Here is a 5,510-nt window from a genome sequence, read left to right as displayed (position 1 = left end):
GATTTTTCTTCGGCATAATCGTCAGTAGGTAGATGGTGGCGGAACATGCAAATGCGTTGCTACACAATCGTTATTATTCTAATTAAACAGCGTGATGCAGACGTTATCCTAGACACAAACATCAATTACATTCACCATATTCAAGACTCAACCTGTACGAGTATTTTTTATATCACAACTAGAGGGCGCCAGCTTTGCAAAATAGTAATTATAGCCTCGAACCTTGTATTACCAGTTATCAATTAGATAAGCCTTATTACATTATTCCACAGATCTTAAGGACTTCTGACAGAGGAATTTTTAGAAATGCAATTTAATGACAAAACTCGAATAAAGAATATCTTGGGGTCAAGTGTCGAAAAGTCGTTTGATGGTCATTTTCTGATCTTAAGGACTTCTGGCTGAGGAATTTTTACAAATGCAATCTAGTGACAAAACTGAAATAAAAAATATTTTGGGCCCAGGTGTCGTCTGATGGTCACCATCAAAGCAAATAGGCCCTTGTTTAAAGTATTTTTTTTTTCTCATAATACGCCCGATAATACTAATACTACATTGGCACTGGCAATCCTTCTTCTTCTTAGGTATGGCTTTTGTCCTATCTGACAAAATAGCTTGAACAAATTTGCGCTTGGTAACCGATTAAAGTTTCGTAGATAGAACTGACAATACTAGTTGCCAGCTCAGTAGCATCTTCAAATATGCTAAGGTTTTTTTTTTGCCGAAATACATGTTGTGCTGTTGCCATAACGGTTGTGTCTATGATAATGACTGAATCACCCTGTGCCAAGTGGAGTATAAGGCGATTCTACAGTTTTAAATGTTCCGCCATAATCTAATTATTTATGATTTTCGGAACTTTTTAAAGGCTACTTGGAGCTCGTTTTTTTCTACGAGACATGGTTGACTGAGGTTTCCTTTCAAGCACAGCATGTAATGCTTTGAACTGAATGAACCCATGCTACGGAAAGGGGTGGCCTGAAAGCTTATACTATTTTTTATAAAAGAAAGTGCTGAATTTTCCCATCAATCTTTCATTAATTTTCCGCTTTCTCTATTCACATTCCGTGGCCTGTACTTTCATTTACCCACACCTCTCAACAATTTGCATATAACTTCCTCCCCCCATATGCATATGTGAGTGTGTGTGTACATTATTTAGCCAACCTACATGGCAAGGGAGAAAGACAAAAAGCCTAAAATCTTTTAGTCATGTTCAACAAAGCTGAACGAAATGGTTTAAAAATGACTTTTGTATTGGCTTTAATTTTTGATGGCTCTGTAAATATCCATTTAAATTAAGTTTAATGTTTGTAAAGGGAAGGTAGGGAATTATCGTAAAGGTTCATATAATGTTAAAAGTCAAATTACTTAACAATAATTTTGTATTACAGCCTGTTCATGTATGTCGATAAGAAAATGAATGCGCAAGAAAAACTACCAAATTTGAGTGTGTTTTTCAAATTTGTTTTTTGTTTTGAACTAAAAGCAAAGGCAATAATATTTCAAAAACTAAAGTTTGGGTGTGTTTCATGCGCACACATTTTCGTTTCGAAATACATAAACTGGGGGTAAATGTTTAAAATGCTAAATATTTGGGGAATCGGAGCGTTTAAGTAATGACCAGACTCATACGCCACAAAGTGCTATATAATTTTTTCCCCTTAAACTGCCTAGTTTATTATTTTCAACTAACTGTTATTTCTTTTTTCCTTATATCCTTAATTTATTTTCGCTTCTTCGTTCGTTTGCATTTTCCTTCTGTTTAATATTTTATCAATAAAGGTTCTGTGCTGCCGATAGGGTCATACATCTTTTTTAAGACATTATGAACATATTTAGCCGTTTGTAATAAACGTTAATATGTTTCGTTTTTTTGAGGGGTGGTGGGAGAACCTCCTCCGTCCCCTGAGAGGTAAATTACCGACTCCTTAATAATACATTGACTGGAAAGTCATTTTACATTTACAATAATCGCCAATACACATAAGTAATGGGCAATGGATCTTCATTTATTGGGTAATGGGTTTATTGACAGTATTGTTTTTGTGTGTGGGGAGAGAAAAAAGAAGTAGGAGAAATATGTTGTTGGCTGTTCGGGGTAAATGGATAATTTATAGGCAATTTGGGTTTCTTGTAGGTTTTTTATGCAGAAAAAGAAATCATTACAATAAATAATTATTGGAGGTACTCACACGTAACAAGTAGGAGGCTATGAGAAATCTAATTGTTCTCAGAGGAGGGAGAGAGAGAGATAGAGAGAGGGAGAGAGAGAGAGAAAGACAGATACATGATATGGAAATATAAAAAAAGAAGAAAAGAAATGGAAATCTAATTAGTCACAAAGGTTCAGATTAAAGGCTCAGAGTCATTAGTATGAATTTTCAAGATAATCTGATGACAATATTTGGTCTCCTTTTGCTTTTTTCTGCCGTATGTCCAATGGTTCAAACATTTTATATTCTTAAACCTATAGTAAAAGAAGATAATAAGAATAAGTTATCCTGCATTATCGTACAATACCTTTCTTGGCCTATTTTGGTTGACCAAGAATATTCTCAGTTGACGAATACGATTTTTTTATTTCGAACAGCTCATTTACCTCAACCAAAAAGCATGTACAAAGTTTTTATTTTATTTATTTCAAATATTTATTATAATAAAAAAATTACAATAAAATTATATAAAAAATAGCACTAGCATCTAAGGCTATCGGCTAAAACAAAGTTATATGTACACCTAGTTAGGCATTGAAATGTTTGAAGAAGTTCTTTTCTTAATGTTAATTTCTGGTCTTCTTTAAGTTAAAGTTATTCCCCATTTTTCTTTTTAGTTATTTTGCATTGTCATACCAAACGAATCCCCCTAATTTGGCAAAGGTTGGAGTTGTGATTAAGGTTATCTAAGGCCGTATTCATAGATCCAATTATGTCGTTGTCCCATAGGTTTCAGTCCTTCACACAATTTACCCGATATTATTTTGTTTTTCGAGGGTATATGGCTAATATCTTTGCCATTTGCAGAATGTATTTAGATTTTTATTCCTTTGCCAAATGCTCTTTTATAACACCAGCAGCACTCCTTTCATTAAGATTAGCCTTCTCTCTTCTAATACAATGGCTGTTTAAACATAAAAGGGAAGAGTACAACTAAAAAATTTTATTTTTTAAAAAGTAATTGTTTTGATAATAAAACAAATAAATTGTTTATTTCTTGGACTTGCTTTTCTTAAGATAGAATTCCAATTCTTTGCCTTCCAAATGTAACCATCGGCACGACCGCATTGGCTGGGACGAGATGAGACGCAGGCTAAGAGACGACCAGAAACGAATTGATTTTCCAAAGCTTGTTCAACCTTGGCGTACTGTTGACGTTCCAAGTATTTCTTCATGCGCTTCTTGGTGAGGACATCGTTGTCATCTTCCTTTTGTTGTTGTTTGGGGTTACGTTTACGGCCCAAAGGCAACACGTAATAGGATTCATACCATTGGCAGTAGTATCAATGACAACAATGGTGTTCTTTACCAAAGTCTTGGTACGCACCAATTCGTTGTTGGAGGCATTGTAGACAACATCATCGATACGGGTCGTGCGGGCAATACTCTGACCCAGGCAAAGTTACCGTTTTCAAGACGGAGGGCACGGAGTTTGGTGTTAGCACCGCGGGTGCGTACGGGATGGACGCGGCATCTGCCCAACTTGGTGTTGGCAGCAGGACGGCCGAGCTCGAACTTGCGATTCCTGCGGAGGGATTTGTATTCCATTTATTGACCATCCGTTTTTCTAGTGCTATTTAGCTGAAGCAGCCTTATTTTCAACATGTCGTGAACGGTAATAGACAGGTTGATATTCACCTGGACGAAATAAGGTAAAGTATCGAATAGACAAAACTGGCGCCATCTAGTTGTCAACTCAGAAACAGCCTTAAAGTGGTGAGGATCTTTACCGAAACATAGGTTGTGTCTCGGGTATGGTAGAAATAATGATAAAGCTAAGTCTTGTGTCTAAAATAATGACTGTTTAGTCCTTCTCTAACCTATACTATTCAGTTTTTCAAACGTAGAGAACTTATATCTTGGAAAATTACATACTGTCTCCTTATTTGCGGGCTAAATTTAGATGAAGTTCCAATTATTGGTAAGGGGTAGTTTACACTATATGTAAATGTCATATGACATGAAATTTTCCATCGTTAAATATTCACTAATATGTGGAATATTGGAGATTTTCCTTACGCCATTTATTCTGTGCGTCCACCCCAACAAAAATATAATAAAATTACGTCTCCACATTGCCTCCGTGGGTAGATATGGAATATTTTTATTTCGTGTCATATGACATTGATAGATAGTGTAAACTACCTCTAAGTAAACTGGTTGATATTTACACGAAATAATTTCAACTACTACTCGCACAAGCTTTGTAGGTGGAACATCAAGTCGGCAAAACTGGCGTCCTCTAATTGCATACCCAGGAACATCCTTAAATGTAGCGAGGAACATTTTTCAGGAATGTAGGTTGTGTCTCGGATATGGTGGAATTACTGATACAAGCCAAGGCTTGTGTCTAATATAATGACTGTATCACTTGTGCCAGTAGGATAATAAGGCTTGTGAGAACCGATTTGCAGGGTCCGCTACAATCTACTTATTGATAATAAAATGTAACTAATATTAGTTTGGGGGCCACTATCACTATCTACCATCAAGTCCCCTTTTTTGTAAAGCACATTGTTGCCTGTGGTTGCATATACCACGTGTTCCTCTATCCAAATAGCGCTATTCAGCTGAAGCAGAGTCCATTTTAGCATGTTGGCAACGGTATTAGGCATCCTGATATCTTCTCCGAAGAAATAATTTGAAAAGACTGACGCTTGCTATCCGACTGGTAAAAATGGGTAAATGGTAATGTGGACAAACTGTTAAAACTGGCGCCCTCTAGTAAAGTAAAGTAAAGAACATCTTTAAATAGAGAGGTTCATTTCTTCGCTAAATGTTGACATTTATCAGCTAAAGGACTGCCAAAGATTCGTACAACAACTAATTCGGCTGGTGATGGTAGCTTATTAGGTAGAAGGTAGACTTTTGGTCGATGAATTAGTATTACATGATTTGGCGTAGGTTGAAGATCTGAAATATGTTGTCTATAGGCGATGATTTCATCGATCCATAGATATCAGTCGATCACACAATACACTTGGGGTTTGGTGTTATTTTGGTATTTATTTCATAATAAAGAGGAGGATAATGAAAAAACAAAATCAGTCAAATGGCCACCACGAGGACACTTACAAGATAATATATTTTTCATGAAATGTTTTATATCCAAATGGCAAAGGTTGTGCCTTATGTCGTGGGTAGCCTCACTAATTCCATCCTTGAGGTCTTGAATCGACACTAGGCTGTAGGCTTAGACCTCATTTTTCACGTGGCCCCCAAAGCAAGAAGTCGCAAGCAGTTAAATCACAAGATCTCGGTGGCTAATTGTGATAACCTATTCGAGAAATAACA

The 5,510-nt window shown here is 36.2% G+C and overlaps 1 pseudogene; it reads right to left on the bottom strand.

Annotated features, from left to right (window-relative positions):
- Window positions 1-3,206: 3,206 nt before the first annotated feature.
- Window positions 3,207-3,764, bottom strand: LOC141386921 (small ribosomal subunit protein eS8-like; annotated as a pseudogene).
- Between the last annotated feature and the right edge of the window lie 1,746 nt (window positions 3,765-5,510).

This window comes from Musca autumnalis, unplaced genomic scaffold (assembly GCF_047663935.1).
Source record: "Musca autumnalis isolate F117 unplaced genomic scaffold, ASM4766393v1 scaffold_5, whole genome shotgun sequence".
In the NCBI taxonomy this organism is placed as follows: domain Eukaryota; kingdom Metazoa; phylum Arthropoda; class Insecta; order Diptera; family Muscidae; genus Musca; species Musca autumnalis.
The sequence above is the reverse complement of the archived record's forward strand: the minus strand, read 5'-3'. Positions and strand labels throughout refer to the sequence as shown.